The sequence below is a fragment of the Chroicocephalus ridibundus genome, chromosome 2, assembly GCF_963924245.1.
Source record: "Chroicocephalus ridibundus chromosome 2, bChrRid1.1, whole genome shotgun sequence".
Lineage (NCBI taxonomy): Eukaryota > Metazoa > Chordata > Aves > Charadriiformes > Laridae > Chroicocephalus > Chroicocephalus ridibundus.
The window spans coordinates 14939026-14959851 of record NC_086285.1 but is presented as its reverse complement, the minus strand read 5'-3'; the positions used below and the strand labels follow the sequence as shown (position 1 = coordinate 14959851).

Genomic DNA, 20826 nt, shown 5'->3' with positions numbered 1-20826 from the left:
AGGACTCCTGCCAAGCAGTATACTGCCATTTCCCTGTCCTTCATGTCAGCCAAAACCTCGTAATGTATTTTTATTATTTTGACTGGTTGTGACATTGATTTTGAAGGATTTGTAATATACAATAAAACATTATACCCTTTCAAAACATGACAAACTTCTGCAGCAAGGGTTTCTTTATAAACATATCCTTTCCTTGGTATACAGGTATTATTTCACTCTGACTAACGATGGAGATGGTCTGTGTGACCATGTCTGATGTGATATATATAGTGTTAAGTCTTTTGTCTGAATTCCCTGGTAGTTTGTTAGAGACTTTATGCAAGCGCGCGACTCCACGCTTTTTATTTTCTTAGCTCTGTTTTTTTTTTCTTCTTTCTTCATGTTTTTGAAATGTGGGACAGAATTTAAGGTAGATTTCCAGCTGGGAGAATTAATATCTCCATTGCCTAATACAAAAGCAGACAAAATTACTTTGGGAGGATCTAGCAGGAGTTAGGGATGCAAAAATACTGAAAACTTTCATAAGTAGGGAAATTTCACTCATTCATTCACTTCCTATTAGCCCCTGACCTTCCTAAAAAAGATTTTACGTGGAGCACGTTCAGATATCATAGCTTTGTAGGAAATTAATGTCAGATAACAAATTGCTGGGAATGAATTATCCAGTGTGCTAACGAAATTGTTCAGATCCAGGTACTCCTCAGGCACTGTCAACAGCAACTGAGCTGGAACTCTGATTCCTGAGTGTTGCCTGCTACTGCAGATTTAGTGTCCTGCTTTACATTGTTTGTACTGAAGGAGCCAGAAAAAGGCTGCCTGGCAGCTGACTCCTTTGGGAATCCCTGCTAAAATGAAATGTATATTTCATAAGGCCATCCCAGGGAGCAAAATTTTAAGTAAACATACATTTTAAACGAGTAAGCAATTGTCTACTGGGAACCTGTGTATGGAGCTTTATTTTTAGATATATATACTCATCTTTCATTGTGGGGAATTACACACATAATCCACAAATAGAGAACATCTAGTTAATGCTTAACATTCCTCTAAACACAGCCTTGAAAGCTAAATTAGTAAACACTACAGAAAGAATATTCTCTGTTTAAGGCCCAGTTTCACCAAAGTCGAGTCAAAGCTCTGCTGACACCGGAGCGTGTTTTATTGGCATATAAACTCTGCAATGGGTCTGGTTGGGTATTCCTGGAGAGCACATTTTAACTGGAGTTACCTGCAGTGACTTGAAGGTAACAATATATTTGGAATACTTTTGGGTATTGATTGGTATTTGTGTGACACTGCTCCTGTAGTCATAATTAAACTTGCGGAGGTTGGTTTATTAAAGGTTTGTCAAAGAGTGGACACAGTGAATATTTAGTCTCTTGTGACTTTAAACATTGGTGGGGTAGATGTCTATACCTAAGCTGGTTATTCTGGGTTCCTCTTATTATCAGTGGGAGAAGTAGATACTTTTGTAATGTATTCAGATAGTTTGTTTTAGATCTCTCCTTAGGATGAGATGTCTTAGTGCCTGGACTCTGCCATCGACATTGGCTATGCAGAGACCAGGATGGCTGGTTCAGATCGAGATGTCCATCTCCAGCTGAAGAAACCCTACTGATGTTGCTAGCAAAACATTTTTTTTTTCCTTTGGGATAAAATCCTGCAGTTGCATCTTTAATATTAATAATTTGATAGAATTCATTTTGGTTTTATGTGTTTATGTGGGAAGATTGGACTTGAGTGATAAAGGAAGAAAATTTGATGAATTATTCAATGCTTTTCTTTTTATTCACTTCCATAGTTCAACAGAGTTATAAATAAAGGCATTTATGTATGTGTATATAGATATATATATTTGGAAAAAAATCTTTGGGACAAGGTGAACAGAGTGATTTCTTTGTTGCTTTTTTATACTGCAATTCAAGCTTGCTCCTATGATACCTTTTCTGAACTGATTGCATCAGTGTAAAAAAATAGATTGTCGAATATGCCAAAGAACAAAAATAAAATGAAGCAAAAAGAATATCTTCAGATCTGGACCTTTCATCCTTTTAAATCTTCTTGCATTTTCCGAAAGCACTCAGATCTTACCTGCTGCCTACAAAAAACAGCCACATTAAAATTAGCAGCGCTCAAAGGAAAGTTAGAGGATCATCTCAAAGATTTTAAGGTACACAGCACACCCTGCACTCATAGGTACATAAAAAATTATTAGCAAGTCACAGGGTGGGGTACTCTGATTCTGTGTTAATAAGACCTAGCAATTGTACCTCTTCTATGTGTATGAGTGGGCTCTTTTTAACAATAAGAGGCATATATGGTTTCAAATGTATTAATTCCCCTTTGTCCTTGCCTTGCACTGCTCTGTGAGCGGGAAAACAGGTCACCTGAGAATTAGAAGCAGTCAAGGGCGTGCTGTGACAGGGCTGCGTTTAGTCCATCTTTCAGCTGGCGACAGTCACTGCAAAGGGGTTCCTCTGCCCTGCGCCGGGGGCGTGTTGCACGCCCGCACCGCTGCCTTCTCTGCAAGGGAAAAACACACAGAAAAGATAAAGATTTCACAGTGCTTTGACCTTACAAGTTTTTCTTACCCTGTTCCTGGTACTTTTTACGTTGCTTATATCAATACCCAAAAAGACATCAATATCCAGGAAAGTATTAATCCCAAGTTCAACAAATCAGTATAAAACTAGACGATTCAGTATAAAACTAGATGTAATTTTTTTTTTTCTGTCCTGCGGCAGGATAAGTGAGTCAGTCTTTAAAGTCTGTGTAAATGGACAAAATGTCAGCTTACGCAGCCTGGCTAAAACTCAGCCCCTGCTCAGCGTGGGGCTGGAGGACGGGCCGTTCAGCTTTGGGGACACAAACACAGGAGCTGTGAAGGTAGAAGAAAACAGACGGTATAGGACTGACTGAGCACAAGCAAGAGGAAAAACTTGCTTCTTGGATAATTCCTATTTTCCTGACACTTGGTTTTGTTTTGATTTTGTCTTTTTTTTTTTTTCCCTTTGCAATGTGTCAGCTGCAGCTTAATGGGGTACTCAGGTGGACAAGGGATGCAGGTCCTTACAGTTCACTGGACTTAATTCTTAATAGTTTTCAGATTAAAAAAAAAAAAAGAGGTCACTCTTGCTCATAGACTGCTATTACAACTCTTTTTTTTTGTTTGTGGTTGTTGGCATATTTTTTCGAACATTTGTGTAATAGTGTATTAGAAAGGTACGAGGAGTAGCTGTAGGTAAACACTGATACATTAATTCTGACCACTGTGTAGTGTAAAATTCGCATTGCATTTGATGTATACAATACATTTTCTGTATACCAATCTATTTCATTTTTTTTTCCTATACAGGAACTACATAAATTTAGCATTTTTAACAATAAAGAACCCATGTAGGTCATCAGATGTTAGATCTCCTTCCTTCCCTTGCAACGTCTTTTATTTCTGAGCAACATGGCAGTAACATGAGACCATGACAGCCTTCATAAAATGTGTACTTTAGCGAACAAAAAAAGATCATGAAATTTCTGATCAATGCTCCGAGGGATTGTTTTTGCATTGATATTGTATTACAAACGATAGACTACATTGCAACTTAACAAAGGCATGTCTGCTCCCTTCCAGCTGATGGTGTCAGAAATAACTTTCAGTGGTAGCGTTTTGAATTGTTAATTGTACTGTTGTTCTATGCTGAAATCCTTGACTTAAATATTTATGAGGGAATCGGTTCTGCAGTGCACTACATTAGTGCCCTGCAATATGGCCATGTAAGCAAGAGTAACCTTGATTTTTCACGTGCTCCCAGAGACAGTGGCAGTGCTTGGGAGTGGGAAGCCTGAGCCCCCGGATCCTGGGCGTTTGTCTCTTGCTCATTTTCTGTGTCTCATTCTCTCTCAGCAGATCAAACATTCCCTGAAGTGTGGTAGAAGGCAAGAAGAATGACACTTGCTAATTTGAATTTCAGAAAGCGCCTAAACCACATTCTGATCTCCAGGTAAGTGTCTGTGAGCCACTTGGCTTTGACACTTGTTAAAACTTAATCACATATCTTTTTGGTGCCAAGCTACTGTATGCAGACCAAAGAGAGGAGTATGCGAGTGCATGGGCTTGTGTTTGTGGGGGAGGGAATACTTTATTTGTTTGTACAGAAGATGTGAAGTGAAAACAACATCACTCTGGAAAATATGAGATCAGCTTATGAAAAAGGAGGAAAGATTTAGTGACAACTGAAAACCTTAAACTACAGGTGTCCTGATGCAGTTGATCTATGCGAGATCTCAAGAAGGAAACATCTGGGGACGTGTAATTTACTAATTTAGATCAGGCATTATTTTTATGTATTTGTTCTCTTCCTCTTCCCCCAAACTGCTTTTTAAAAATACCCTCAGGCATGTCATAGACAGTATCAAAGTCCTTTATTAAGCAGTAACTGTCAAATGTAAAGGAGAAGGAAAACAAAGAATGTATTCTGTATGTCAATAGTAACTAAACAGCTTCTCTCTGTGAAGATCTGGATATCTCCAAAGAAGTTTGTAATGTGCTATCTATACTGTGAAACTCAATCACATTAAGGGTGTATATATTGACCAGCGACTCAAAATGAAGTCTTTTGCTTTAGATGCCTCATCATAATTACTAGACTGAAGACTGCAAAATATTTCCTGTGCTTTAACCTGCGTTTGCGAACTGGTGAATTTCAGTCCGGACTGGGCTGCTTCTTTTGGAGGTATTTGAGCTGTTGAGTTTTGCCTGTCTGAACGCTTATGGGAGGTTTGTGGTACATGGTCTCGCCCAAATGTTGCGTAGACCAAAAGGGCTGTGCTGAAATAACCACCTATGTTGCTGCTGATGCAAGGTTTTCTCACTGTCTACTTTGGATATCAGACTGAGACACAATCTGGTGCACCAAAATTTAGGAGGCTGCATTCCTCACGGAGGAAAGGGGTGGGCAGCACCTCTGAAGGATGACTTGTACAAACTGTCAGGGGGGATGGTATGAATATGTCTCATTGTGTTTGTTTGCAGCCTAAATATATCTGATAAACAATATTTCTATCTGTTTCATACTATGATTACTAATAGCAAAGTCAGCTGGCATATTTTATAGTTGTGTAAGTGTGGCTTAATGCACAAAATGGAAGGAATTCCCAGGCTCCCTGGCAGGGGTACTTCGTGGGACATGGGGCGCAGTTGCAGTTAGCGCTGTGCATGTGACTGGTGAAGGGGGAAAACAGACCATTAAATGCTGTGCGATGCAGGTCCTGGAGATGCTGCGTGACACCACTGAACAGAGCAGAGGTGTGTGATCCCTTAAACATACTTTCCATCAAATAGCACAGCAGTCCTGCTGCATCCCATGTCCTTCCTGGAACAGGATGATATATGAATACTTAACAGTCTTGAACTATGTCAAATATTGTTAGCAGGTATAGTGACCTTGTCTAGGATCTTCAAAAGTAAACCAAGAAGCGTGGAAAAGAGGAGAGTTTGTTCTCCGTATTCTTGTGGACAGTACAGCAAAACTGTAGCAGAGAAGACTCCGCTACAGAGATACAATAAAAGCCTTTCTAAGGGCCACTGAAAGAGGCTCCGTGGAGGCTGTGAAAATGTCATCCTCAAGAATCTCTAACTTGGTAAAACACGTCTGTTGTGTCTGCCATGCGGGGCTGAGCCGCCATAGAGCCTGTGGTGAGCGCTGGCAGGGAGGTGGTGCTATCAACAGCTGACATGGGAGCTGCCATGGACACCCCAGCCATACTCAGGAGACGGTTTGTTAAAGAGTACAGTTTTGGCCGGGTATTTTCTAAGGCCGGCACCAAGACTCCCCAGTTTCCGTCTTAGTGGTCTCAGCCTGCCCTGACACACAGCGTTGCTTTAGCAGCAGGGAGGAGCGAGGCAGTTTTTGTCAGCAGAGCGATCCAGGAGTTGCGCTTGCTGCCAATTATTCAGACAGCCTTCAGGAAGGGCTTGTTTACCAGAACAGTTTTCTTCAGCGATTTCCCACCTCGGAATGGAGCGTGATCTTTTTCACATGTGTTGTGAACGCTATTTATAGCTGAACAGCAAGAAATACGCTTGCAGCAGAACTGACACGGTCATTTGATGCAATGTATGATATCTCCCCAACCCCAGACATAATAAACACAAACTGTGATATACATTTTATCTATAAACACAATTAATCACAGTGATTAATTCTCCTGATGTCTTAGCCTGTTAAAAAAAGTGAAGAAATATTGCTTAACAGATACAATAATGGGCTGTGGAAGGACATTCCTGAATGACTGTTTTATGTACTGTGGACACATCACTTTGCCTCTTTGTGCTTGGTGAAGTCCCCAGAGATTACTCCATCTTCATGAAAGTACTGAATAAATATAGATTCAGGTCAAGATGTTCTGGAGTTAAGAATGTCATCTGTACTGTGCTATATTAGTGTCTTTTCACAATGGTTCCTAATGTGCATATTTAATATTTTTGAGAAGGCAATTTGCTACTGTTTTTCAATGTATTAATGCATACATAGCATTTTCTGGCATTCCTAAAAAGCCACAGTCTTGTTCTCAGTGCAAAACTGGGCTTTAAGGAACTTAGGGCGGAAAAGTTGCTTCTCACCCTGTGATTGTGAAACGCAAGGTGGCAATGGGTGGTGTGAAGCTACTTGAATGGAGCTTGGAAAAGACGTAATACCTCTCCTTTGATCTTCTGGATCGTGTCCTGTGTCCAAATAAAGGAGAATGTGGTCTGGTTCCTTAGCTCCATGGATCTCCCATCACATCATATTGTGATCCAAAGATCAAAACTGAGGCCAAGAGGGTAGGAAGCCAGGTTAGACCTTTTCCTTCCTCTCTCCCACCTATCTGGGGTTTCCTTCTCCCCCTTGGTACACAATACCTGTATTCCCAATAGGGCAGCAATAACCATTTTAACAAGGGGCTACGCAAGGAAAGAGGGAGAGGGAGGCCCTGCAGCTTGCTTGCAGCACACCATGCAAGTGCTAGCTGCAGCTTTGCCCTAAAGGATCTTATTCTTGCTGACAAGCCCTTATTTATGCAGGATGTTAACACTGGTTTGCAAATGGGGTGATTGAGATAGCTGGCAAGATATCTGAACCTCAAAACCCAGCGCCTCACAGCACTGTTGAAGGCATCATCAAGGCTAAATGCCCTGACTGTCCACCCTCCCACATATTGTGGCACCCTCTGATGGGGTGCTGGAAACCCCCTGTGAGGGGAGGCTGTGCCCCCAGGTGCATCTCAGTGGCATGCCCTGCAGCTACAAGGGCTGCTGCACTGCTGCTCCAGGGGCCCTCTGCTGTACTCAGGCCTGCGGACACTCCGTGGCTGGGCTGGCAGTGGTGGCATCTCCATGGTTTGCCTAGTAGGGGGTCCCATCACCAACAAGCATCTCTGTGCCACTTTGTCCTTCCTCCATGTGAAGGTGAAGCCCTCATACAATATCAGCACTTGGGAACCACTGGGGAGGGCTGACAACCATGGGACCTGCATCTGGCCATGACCTTGGTTTCTTGCCCTCCTCCCCTGCCATTTGCTCTGAAGCCCTGTGTCTTATGTAGGGTTGCATCATAGGCTCATAAAATCTACGTAGTTTGGAAAAATAGGAGGCTAAGTGATAGATGACTTATTGCATGCCACAAAACCTGCGGCCCAAGTTTTCCTTTGTGCATACCCATAGGAGGTACAGCTAGATATGTTGGGAGTGACCCAAACACCTTTGGTGTGGAGGCACACAGGATATTCTGGACACCCTGAGGAGCTTTCTGGCTAAGCAGTGTAGGTACAGGCACCTCCTGAAAAACCACAGTTCCATTTTTATCTCAGTGGCAGAATACAAATTCAAACCAAATCTAACTCTGGATATCCTGAAGTTGCTTCCAGACAGTAGTCTAAACTTTCCTGAGCTGTACACGACACATGAAATCCGAAGCTAACCCTGAGTTTTACAAATTGAGCCAGGATCTAGTTAGAAAAAAAAGAACACCTTATTTATGATAGGAAATGGGTACTTGACTAACAGGGTGTGATATGTATTTGCAAAGGCTTCAGACTGAAAACCAAGCAGGGTGGTTGTGCGCGGGTTACGTTTCAGCAGAAAGGCTCCAGGTTTGCATTTCCGAGGCCAGCAGGTATGTGCTTCTTAAATCCATCTGCCCACCGGAGCAGAACCTGCGCTCACAGCTTGAAGGTCTGCTACGTACACCTTGTGTATTGCAGGATGTATATAGGGTTTGAGTGGGGTGTTATTCATGAATGGATAAAATAGAGACAAATTATAGGAAAAAATGTTGAAAAGAAAGGAAAGCATTCAGGAGGACGAGGAAGACAAGCAGCACAGGGTCAGCCTAATGATGTGACAGACCCAGAGGCAGCTCTGAAGCTCCAAAACAACTATTCCTGGACCTTGTCATCTTAGCTGCTTTGGCATGTGGTCCAGTAACTGGGAACAGGGAATAATGATCAGAACATCAGTAGGCTGTGGTTTTGTAGAGCTCACCACAAGGTTTCTCTTTCCTGTCAGAAAGTATGTGTATTTGTTTTTAAAAATAACTTTAAAACCTCTCCCAAATATTATTTTTGATGACACTGATTTTGGAGAAATCGAATCAATGAAGTAAAGAACCTTTATGAAATATTCTTTTCTCATAGTACTACATTTTATGAGGAGAAAATGAGTCTCTAATAGCTCATTTATATTAGAGAAGGCGTATATGCATAGATTTGTTCTAAGTACAAGAATCCATACTGACAACTGTGATCTTGTGAATTCTTTTTCTAGTATAACTCTACCAATGTGAGTAAAGTTGTGTGAATGACTTGTGAGTTTTATGAGTGCATAGCAACAGGGGCAAGTAAAAAGTTATCTACTTTTAACAGCAGTTACGGTTTGTTATTCCCCATTGTTTTCAAGAATAGGAAAAGTTTTCTACGAAAGAGGAGGACTTTCAGACATAGTTCTGAGTAGAGTGGGTGAGCTCAGCACATTGCCTTCTTCCTGTTCTCGGACTTGGCCTTCCCCAGCTTTGTGTTCAGAACTTCTACTGATGTTGGTGGCACTTCCCCACCCAGACGGAGGGGTCTGTTTAACAGTGCATGTGTGCTATTAAGGCACTATGAAGAGCTGGAGATGAAGGGCATCACAGTCTTAAACATCCCTATGTTATTCCTCTCACAAACATTAAGGTAAGAAGTGACAAAGACTTGGAGGCTACAACAAAGTAGAGAATGTTTGGAGGCTGGGGACCACCTTGCCTCTTAATGGCCCAAGATATAATTTTCATTATTTCAGCCCTCTGAGAAACTTAGAGGAGTATCATCCAGACTGCTTAAAGGATTTGCCTTCATATGGCATGTTTGTCCATAATCATGCTGGTATGATGTGAATATCATCAACGGTACTACATAGATAATGACCTACTGAAAAACTCAGAGTGAGAAAGAAAGTGATAATAATTGATATTTCTGAAACAATGAACATGTCAGAGCTAAAAGCTGCAGGATACAGGAATTGATTTTGTTTTTACTTTTTAAGGTGAAGAAACAAAAAACTGTTGAGCATGCAGTAACCTTAGAAGCCAATGCATTATGGACTACTCACAAAGGCATTCACATTTTGTGGATATAATTCATAATTAAACTCTGATCTTTTTGGACAAATGAAATATTTGGACAGAAAGTAGAGGTCGACTGTGAAAAGTCTGTGAAGGGCATATATATGTCCAGTTTCCATTCTTCTGCTACAGTCACTAACATGCTGCCTAGTTAAAGGGACTTTGAATTCTTGTTTATGGCAATCATTTTACTTTCAGTTTTCTTTCAGATTTCATATTCCAATTCATTATAATGCCCTTAATAGAGATATATATTTAGCACCACAGTCTATATAATAAAACAAGGGTAGAAAGTTGCATACTATTTGATAATACTTTCTGTGCAATATTTATGAGATCATTCAAAAGTGTGCTCCGAAGCAGGATTGATACAGAAAACCAAACCCCACTATTGTTTGGCTTACTCCTCCTTAAAATTTCTAACAAGCATGAAAAATCTCTGTAGGTCTGTTACTCATTGCTTAGTTGGCCTTTCACACTGAAATATTTCTCTCACCTCTAACCTAATTCTCCCGTCTTGCAATCTTTTCTCTTTTTCAGAGGTTACGGAAAAAAATTAATTATCTTCTTTCACAAAGAATCTTTCTAAAAATTTGAAAACTGTTATCAAATCTCTTCCTAATCTTCCCCCTTCTGGATTAAGCAAGCCCAGTTCTTGCAAACTCTTGTGCTAGATCACTTTTTTTTTGGAAGCTAACTCTCTTTTCTGTTCTTGTGACTTTCTCCAGCTGGTCAATGTATTCCTTGACACTTGATAACCTGCAGCGGTCACAGGGATCCAGATGAAGGATTACCAACTCTGAGTGGAGCAGAAGGAATGTTTTGTGTGTTTAACATGAAATGTGCTCATTTCCTTTAACCCAGCATGATTTCTTCTTATGCAATGGTGTGATTTTATTGCTCGCTTGTGATCTATTCTAATTGTTAGGTTCTTTTCTACACTATGCTTGTCTTGCCAGTCATTCTACATCTTATATTTGTGCAGATAATTTTTCTTCTGCGTGTGCCTGTGAATTCATTTAATTGTTTAGCTGAATTCAGATTTCTGCTGTTCACCAAGATCACAGATTAACTTAAAAGGTACATTCTGCACTCTGAAGGGTTTGAAGCCTTTTCAGCATAGTGTCATTTTCAAATGCAAAAAGCATCTTAATCTACCTACCACTTCATTAATGAATATGTCATAAAGACAGATTCTTGCAGAACCTGACCTGATGAATCTTGTGCATTTGAAAATGAATCATTCATAACTATTCTTTGAATGGGATTTCCCAAGTAACTGTCTAACTACCTTAAATCGGCTTGTCTATTGGAATGTCCTGTGAGATGTCAAAAGCCAACATCCGGATGCGTGACAGTATCTATCCTTAAAGCTTGTTATCTGCCATAGAGAGAAATAGGTTTGTCTTGATATGATTTATTTATTAAAAGTTTATCTTGGCTCTTACTTACATCCTGGTTATATTCCGGTTTCTCACAAATAGGACTTTTCATTATTTGTTCTGATATTTTTCTGGTATTTGAACTTAAGCTCTCTTCTCCTGTTTGACGTTTTAAAAGTAAAAAAAAATATTTGCCCTTTCTGGTCTTCTGGAATCTGTATTCCTCAAGTTGCTAAATGTAATTGCTGATGGCTCTGAAAACAGTTTATCTGTGTTCTCAGTGCTGAATTACATCAAGCCTTGCCACTTGAAAACTACTACATTATCTATGTAGATTCTACCATTATTCTTTCCTTTTTCTAGCCTGATTTTCACCCTTCTATTTAGGATTTTAACAGGATTGGCTATGACTTTGAAACTGATCTTTTAAGCAGAGGCTGAAGCAAAAAGATCATTGAACACTCAAGATACAGTGATAATGCTGTAACCATGATAGCCTGAAAGTATAAGCAAGGAAAATTCGTGGGGAAAAGGCAATCTCTTTTATTAGACTAATGGATTTAGTCTGGAAAATAGACAAGCATCTGCCTCAGGAGCTGTGTTTGTGTTCCTGAAGGCATATCTATTTTTTTTACTACTAAATTAGTCAGTCTAATAAAAGATATCACTTCACTCTCCATATCCTGTCTGAGTCAACACTTTAGCCCACTTGCTGGTAATCAATTATATTTTTTTGTTCACTATTACCCTCATCAATTTTTCTGTTTTTAATAATGCAGTTAAGAGTCTTTTCTCATGATGCTTTATTTCCCTTTCAAATTCTGTCACAGTTAGGTTCCTTAGCCCATAGAAGTTTTTCTCCTATGGGTTTGCGCTATCCTTTAGTAATGTGTGCTAATTCACACAGTTACTTTGATTATGCATTTTTTTATGTGTCTTTCCTGGGTGTTGGATCATTGAGGAATGCACGCCAGACCAGTGTCCTAGAACACTTCGTACCTTTCCTTCAGATGGAGGTGGCCAGCATGGTACAGATGCCAGTGGCTACGCCTAGTACAGGAGGAGCTCCTGAACTGAAGCTAAGGGTAAAGACTTCAAGAAGTGCTTGCCGTTAAAAAAATGAAGTAAATGAGACATGAGGACTGATATTCTGGAAGGAGAAATGAGGATGCTGATGGTTTCTGTTTTAATACATCTACCTTTGGTTCCCTGTAGATTAATAAAAAAATAATAGAGAAAAATATTGCTAACTGACATTGCATTTGGGCAACTTATTGATTCAGTAGTTTGTGGGTTTTTGTTTGGTTTTTTTTTCCTTCCATGTTAAATATGAAGAAGAACTAAAAAAAAATAGCCTCAACGTATTGATGGCATCAAATGTAGTACATACACGGACTTTGAGGCATATATCTAGACGAGCCTGCTTGGTTTTTTGTCTATAGAGTTACAAATTTGATGATCATGAAAAAAAAAAGTGTGTTATAGCAATGGATCATTTGATAGCTATGTATCATAAAATTCTCATCTGTATACAAACTAAAATATGTTTGCCTAACTGCTCCATAAGTACAAAATTACTGAGGGTATCATAACCAAATGAAGAGAATAGCATGTAGAATCATAGTGTGCTTCAGTGCTGAAGTGGCAGTTTTTCAGCTGTGTGCGAGATACAGAGCTGTATTTCAAAGATGACATTTTATTACAGACTTGCTTTCCCAAGGGTATCTGGACACTTGAGTACACCAGGCTAGTTTCAAACACCCTTTTCATTTTTATCAGGGCTAATTGTGATGACACTCTAAATAGTCACGTGTACTGCTGGGAGTCTCAACAATTCAAACAGTAGTTTGTGAAAAAGACGACTGCATATCTGTACGTATGAATAAGGGTTTTAAAAATGTATATATAAACATGGAATCTCTAGAAATTCTCCTAAAGGTAGTGAAATATTCCACAAAGAGGAATCAAAGTGCAAAGTGTGTGTTGACAGTTATAATTCTTTATGAATCCTTGGATACTTACTACCAGTGATCTCTGTTTACTGAGTTGGTTCTCTCCTGCTACCCTTCCAAGCTTGGCCATCTCTCCTTACTTCTGTAGGCAAAAGGATAAAAAGAAAGAGGGTTACATTTCCATTGGTTTGTGTATCTGGCTCTGCTCTGCTTATCCCCGTTCTCTTTCCAAATTTCACCTCAAATACTCTTCTTGTCCTGAGTCGGTGATGGTTCCTTGGTGAAGCACTGGGGATCAAGATCACACATTATGCATGTGAGGGATTATATAAAGTGTAATGCATTTAAATGTTTATTGTAACACACTAAACCAACATATTCCTTGAGCTGGGGCTCAGAGTAGAATCACCTGTAACAGCTCAGAAAATGTTAACATGCTCACTGGGCTTTACAAAGTAAAGCCTGATGTGATTGGCTTTAAAGAAGCATCATACTTTGCCCATAACTTAAACTTGTTCATCCTTGACTTCACACTTGATAAACAAGGTATAAAATATATATTAGGAACAAGAACATGTTTCAATCCACTGCAAACATAGATCACTAGAGAGAATAAATCATAACCCAGCCAGCTATGTTTCTCTCCTCCTGCTTCCTCTCCAAGCTCAATTAAAACTCAACATGTTTTTTCTTCTCCCTGGTTCCCTTTTATCTGCTCTCCTTCTCGTGTTTCCACGTCCTTCCCCCTATCCTCTTCTTTATCTGATAAGGCTAGTGCTGTAGGATAATGAGGTAATTCCTGGTAGCGTTGGAAGTCCCAGACACCTGGATGATATATGTTTTTTCTATCCCAGACTGGGTCAGATAAGACCTGATTACCCTTGGGTATTTCAGTGGTATGTGTTCAGGTTAAGTTAGTCCTTCTGGGACCCAATAAAGTTTCTGTGCACTGCAAAATATGCAAATGTCCATCTTTAGATACAACGATTTTGGACTGGAAATTCAGATCTAGATGAATGGCTAGGAAATAGCCTAGATGTGCAATGAACAGAAGTGTTTTAGGTTTGTCTTCCATCCCAACCAACACTTTACAGATGTCTAACCCCCGGGTCTCTTTCCTGGCATGGATCCAGTTCGGATTTGGCATTGACTCACTCTCCATATGCAGCAAATACTCCCAATCTAGTGAATTTTTAAAATGGAACTGCTTTGCATACACTGTGTAAATAAAATATTAACACCCCCCCCCCAGCTCCAAAACTCAACCCTCCCCCAACAAAATTCTGCAAAAAAATACCATTCCCAAGACTAATTGTTTCAGCGAGTCTAATCTAAATTAGGTCTCAAACAAAGTAGTTTCCATATTTTTTTTAATTTTATGTAGCCATTAGAATTGCATGATTATTTCTTAAAACATTGGATTAATTTAGATTCAATAAAGCAATTATATCCAGCAAAGGGATTAACAATTTAAGAGACCTCCAAAAAGGCTAATTACTGGGCCAGTAATTTAGCTGACTGTGTGATGATTCAACTCAGATTCCCATTTCTTAAGCTTTTGTGGACTCACTCTTCTCCCTGGTGCTTTAATAGCAAGCTTGCATGCAAATACTTGCTTCTCTGTGACTGAGGCCTGTGCTGCTTTAGGCCAAAATTGATTGCTGAAGTTACATGACTGAAATGCCTCAGGTAAAAAAAAAAAAAAAATCACTAAAAAAAAAACCATTCAGTAGACAGCTATGTAGACTGTGCTGCCTGACAGTCACTAATGCTCCCAGGATGGAAGTTCTGCAAATAAGGTCAATAGAATTAACACTCAATTACCCCTTAAATATCAAAGAGGGTGCCAGGCATAGTTCTGACAACATTTGGGGATGATCATAATTGCAAGCCACCTGCTACATGAGCAAATGTGGTTGGATGCTTTCTCTTCCTTGGAGTAACTGCTCATCAGCTAAAATTATGAGCTTGCTCAGTCATATTTCAGACTATTTAAGAGCATGGATGGCCATATAATGTGTACAGTCCCTTCTTTTTGGTTCAGATCTTCCTGCTGACATAAACTGTCACTGCTCCACCGGAGTTGGAGGAGTCCTAAGGATTCACACCAGCTGAGGTCACACTGGTTTATGCAGTCAATCAATAAACATGGAGACAATGTAAATCTATTTGTGTGGTGATTAAATAGGTAGTTTAAATTCATTTTGTGCCTATCAAGATAGATACTGCCACTCTCATTTCTGTGAAACACTGTGGTTTAGGTTCTGACACAAAGCCTGTTGAAATCAAGGAGGTTTTCACTTAACCTCAGGGGGTTTTGGCTCAGAAACACAGTCCAACCGTTGTGAAATACACAATTTATTTCTAAACTTTTGTAAAATTGATTCCAGTGGTATTTTCCCTTATTTAGCCCCTAAATGTCTTTGGTATCCCATATTTTCTCTTTGAAGAAAAAAAAAATCAAACAAGAGAAAGCAGAATTGCAAAGTGTCTCTAAAGGAGATGTCACACAGTCAGTCATTCATCCATTTACTAGCTCAGCAGTACAAAAACTGACTCGTATGTTTCCCTTTTTCAATTTTCATTGTCCTCTCCCCACCCTCAGCTCTTGCTATCGGCCCCAGCAAGTAACTGGTATTAAAGACCTCCTCTTGCCTTTAAAAAGGAGAAGAAAAAATTAGCTTTTTTTCCTTTTTTTTTTTTTTTTTGTGATTGTCCCAGTTTAGTCCCTAAGTCTCAATGGGGTTGTGCAATCTGAAATTTGACCTTTTCAATTTGGGTTTGAAGAATGAAATCACAGCAGAAACCCCTTTCTTCACATTTTTGTTCATATGCTTTGTGGCTTGCAAGCGTACAGTATCCGAGAGTTCAATTAGGCAGCCTGTAATTGACAGGTTCCTGAGTTAAATAGCTGGGATGGGATCATATACTTAAAATAGCTTTAAAAGAAAACCTGTAGACAGACAATCAGTCAGACAATCTTTTCAGGCGCTTGGAAAGCCCCTATTTTCCTAAGCACTTGCCCTGTAAATGATCTGGAAGTCTTGCACGTAAAGTAGTTTAATATAAAAGATCGCTTGGAGGCAGTTAACATGCAAACATATTCCTTGATTTAATATCTAGGAGGCATTTTTTGAAGTTTTGGGTTTTTTTTTTTCAGAAGTATTGTTGTTGCTCATTATGAGCGTGACATCACTTCCCCTGACCTAGTGATGTGTGTACTCCCTGGGCTCTGATTTTTACCTTCTTTGAGATCAAAGCCTCATTTCTTCTGAATTCAAGCCCACCTTTCCTTTTGCTCGGTTCATTTCCAATATCTAGAGTAAAAATTTACCAACAAAGCAAAGCAAAAAGAAAGAAAAAAAATATTCCTGTCTTCCCCTGTTGCTAGACTCTGCGATTTGTCAGGTTGGATAAAACTCTCCTATTTTCTTGCTGCTATACTGTGGTAGAAATCTCAGTTCTGAAGCCCATGCATGCCAGGAAAAATAGGAAAGAATGTCTTGCTTTTCTGTTCTTGAAAGAGTATCACTGCATAGTGTACAATTGTCCATTTTTATTCACACATTTACAAAAAATTAGACTTTTAAGTTGAGAATTTCAGGAGTGAAGAATAACTTTTGAGTACTCCAACATTTCAGCTTAAGATGTCTTATAGATTCCCTGTTTTCATAAAGAGCCTGATAGATCAGGGGCTGTAAAAATGGAGCAACTGTTTTTACTTTGTTTTTTTTTCCACCCTTTTAACAAGGCTGGAAAGTATGAGCGCTCTTTTCCCTTTGTATAGCAGCTCACTAGTTGGAGCTTTTGACCAGCGTGCAGAAAACCAGTTCAGTTCCTTAGTTCCATGGATTTAAATCCATGTTTTTCAAATCCATGTTTTTCAAATCCATGTTTTTCAAATCCATCCTTTGAAGAAAGTGCCCTGGTACTGCTCTAGCCTGAAGAGAAGACAATCTCTATTCCTTCTTTTAAGGCTATTCTACCTAAAAAAACCCCTTCAGGACTCACTGAGAGAGAGGAAGGTTGGATGCTTCCCCCACCAGTCAAGGTGTCACGTGGGAGGAGACCCCCCTGTAAATTCACCTTTATGAGCGCTCCTCCGGAGCCGAGAAGGATGACTTTCAACCATCACCAACAAAAAGGGATAAACTGGACCAGAGCTCCCCCAGATCCAGTGAGTACTCTGCATAAAATGCGATGTATTGTATATGATGTCATGGAGTGCTCCTCATTAGAAGGTTTTGGTTTTTAATCCTGATGTGGAGTTCGTAAAACCACAGAGAAGGGTGGGATTTTGCAGTGGCATCTCCTTGCTCTGAGAATTTCCTATCAGCTAGCTCTGTGCAGCTGCTCCCCAGCGTGCTGTTTTTGTGATGACTTCCCACTGTTGGGGAGGAAGCAGAGACAAGAAGATCAGAACGCAGCCCTGTGGTGGTTTTTTTTTGTAAATCAGTGGTGAACCCACATCTTAAAAACTGACAACAATTTTGATGTCTCCTCAGAAAAAGCATATACAACAGCAAGAATATTTAGACAGAAGAGCAAGAAGTATGGTAATAAATGTGAAACACATCTCTATGTGAAGATGTACTAAATAGATTAAGAACTTTTATTTCAGAGAAGAGGCATTCAACTAGAGGCAGTAGGAATATGAGAGGGGGCTGGAAAGTCATGAACAGAGAAGGTTCATGATGATGGGCGATCATCTTCCATCGTTTTTCTCAATACAGGAACAAGTAAAAGTACTGAAATTATCATGTAGAAAGAAGCAGGCAAAACAATACATAGAATTTTTTAGCACAAAGTGCTACAGAGACCAAAAATATAAGTGGATTTTATATTTTTTATATATATATATGGGCACATACACAAACACACACATACCTAGGTAGGTATTAGATATTATTGTCTTGATGCAGTCTTCAGTAGAGGAAGATTCTAATATTTGCCAAATGCTGAGGGGACATATCAAAGGATTACTCTTTCCCTAAGTAGCTCATTTGCCCTTCGCAAGCCTCTGTTCTCCCCTAAGCGCAGTGAAGAAAACTGAGTCTTGTAAGAGCCAGTTCCAGGTGCAGCGCGGTGGGACACCGTGAGAAGCTACTGCAGACTGCACCTACCAGTATTGTGAACACCTATCTTTAGAAAGGGCCCAGAAAATCCACCAATTCAGCAGCCATTAAGGAGAGCTGAGTCTGCAGGGACTGGGGCTGAGCTGGAGAGCCATTCAAGCCGTTAAGTTGCAATAGCTGGAGAGCAATTCTGCTTTTAGCAAAACAACCATAGGACACTAAAATGCTTTTTTAGAGCAAAAGGCTAGGTTTCTAGCCCTCTATGGTAACTCATACAATATACAAACCGGGGAGGATGCTTCATATTACTTTTCTGTGGTAACTTTTTTTCCAACAGCATAATAATTTGCTTTAACACTTTAACTTGATAGGATAAAGAAGTCTTGTTCTTTTTTTTTTTTCAGTCTTACCCAGTAATCAGGCTGGTTTTTGAGTGAGCTGATAGCTGCAGGGAGTTACGTTCCTTGGGAGCTGTGAGCAGATGACCCGCGCAGTGTGAGGTACCCCTGAGCTGCCAGCTCTCAGGCATGTGCTGGCGTGAATGCTTTCCTCTGTGTTGTCAGAGAGGATCTGGGGATAAGTGACAGCCAGTGCAAAGTCTGGACTGCACAACCTCCTTTGGCACTTTGACTGTTTATTACTCTAGAGTATTCCTACATCTTAAAGGATTTTGGAAACTGAGCTCCTTTTGGAGGCACAGAGTTACTCTCCTGCTTGCAAGTCACCATATTCTCTAAACAACTGGTAGATTAATGAGGTAACATTTGTCTCCAACAAGTGTTTGGCTAAAGAGCTGGCTAGGTCTAAGTCTAACTTTCCTGATCAACACAGCAAGCATATCATGCTTGAGACTTTTTCTGACATTAAATTTTTTTTAAGTGATATTTTTGACACAAGAGGAGCAGGAATATAGGGTGAGTATCTATGATATCTCTTTGTATTTATCTCTTTGCAGTTTAATATGATATTATGATATTAACAGCCTCAGGCCTATGACAACTTTCTGTGTGGTACAGAATGAGTTAGGAAAATCCCAGTATGATATTACAAGGAGATCTACAAAGAGTTATAAACTATATCAGGCAAAACTTCCAAGAAACTCAATACAAATGTTTCTGTACTCTTCCTTATTCGATAGTACTAATTTCCAACAGACTTGCAGGAAAATATACATGTAGCTTCTTCTGTAACCTGAGGACTGGCATCATCTTAGTGAGAAATTATTCGGTTTCCTGTAGAGGATTACTTACATGAGGTTACAGAGCCCTTAGTGAGCGGGAAATTCCCAGCTGTCCAACGCAATGACTTGCCGTTTCAGGAAGGGTAAAGACAAAGAGCTGGGTGGGCAATTTTTAGTTGGCTTTAGTTGTATTTTTTGCTTGTTCTGCTTAGAAGAGAAGATGATGCTATTGAAGAAAAACATGAAGCATATAAAGATTATAAGTAGCTTGTTTTCCATAACTGGCAGGGTTTAAACTATGTCCTAAAATATCTCTCTCATTCTCTTAATGTGTTCCCTAGTGCATTCTTCACTTACTGGTGGTATTTTTCATCACATGGTGTTATTTATTCCAGAGGACTGTGCCCTAAACCATTTAGGCAACTAATATAACCTTGCCACAGTCAAGAAGGGGAACTAACCCCCCAATTTTTCAAGTCTTCCAGAAGTAATTGTCTGCTGTGTATTTTCCACTTTTGATCCACTTATGTCTGGCTTGCATTGGAGAAATCAAGTCAATGTAGTGCCCTGAAACAACCCCCCAGTCCCCCAAATTTCAGTCCCTGAAAAGTAATATCTTACTCATCTCAGCCTAAACCAAGCACCTAAAATTCGTTAAATGAATTTCACCCTAAGATGTCTGTTTCCTTCTAGCTGTTTATTAAGAAAACCTTTTGGTATCCAGCCCCTACCACTGCACTGCAGACATCTAACAGTGCAAGCATTGCATCCAGAGTTCATAGACAATGTGAAGTCCCAAGTGGGAATCCTGATGACAGGAAGAGTTTATCTTATTCCATATCAGGGACTCTGTTACAGCCACTTGATTTGTTTGTTCCAGTTTGTTGTGCACATCTTATGTATTATAGTAGCAAAAAGGAAAGCTACATTTTGTTATCCTGCCTGCAGCTGGAGCATTTGATAACAAATTAAAAATTATACTTTCCCCTAACAGAAAGGGATGAAACACAGGTGATAAGCAAGCAGGGAGTTGGGGCAGTAGTGCAGGGGTCTGATTTGCAACAAGGAGCAGGCCCAAAAACAGTGTTTAGAGGTGATGGAGAGAAGAATGATTGCTTGTGGACCAAGGGATGTAGAGTCAATGTAATGCAGGAAGTCACTGAAACTTACTGGCTTGCAAATCAGGACTATCCAAAAAAACCCACCACTCCACAAAAGCATCCCCTTCACACACTCCCGTGAAGGACAGAAATAGTATTCAAGGCTTTTTTTTTACCTATCTCACCCAGCAAATCTGAGTAGTCTCCATTTAAAGAATCTTGTTATATTTTGTTGTTAGAGGGGTAAATCAATCTTAGGGTTAGAGGCTGAAGTCCTGTTTGTTTCTCCTAGCAAGTTCCTTTACAACCCAAAGGCAGAAGACTCCCATAACACATCCCAACACCGATAATAATAGTCTATTTGTCAGCATTACCCAGAAGACTGCCTATGTCACTTTTCTACTGAAAGTTTTGATCCATCACCATTTACCAGGTTTTTGCATGTCTCATGCTCCTACTATGAGGCAAAAATTCTAGTTCTTTATTGCTCTTGTAGATGCTGAAG

General features: G+C 39.8%; 1 long non-coding RNA gene across 2 annotated transcripts in view; it reads left to right on the top strand.

The window, feature by feature from the left end:
• Positions 1-1108: 1108 nt before the first annotated feature.
• The window catches only part of LOC134511084 (uncharacterized), a 49298-nt gene continuing 29580 nt past the window's right edge, over positions 1109-20826 (top strand). The window contains exons 1-2 of one of the 2 annotated variants that reach the window (XR_010069790.1): positions 1109-1244; positions 3905-3998. This is a non-coding gene — a long non-coding RNA (uncharacterized LOC134511084). Of the gene's footprint in view, positions 1245-3901; positions 3999-20826 lie in introns of both variants that reach the window. The other variant, XR_010069789.1, reaches the window with a different exon arrangement.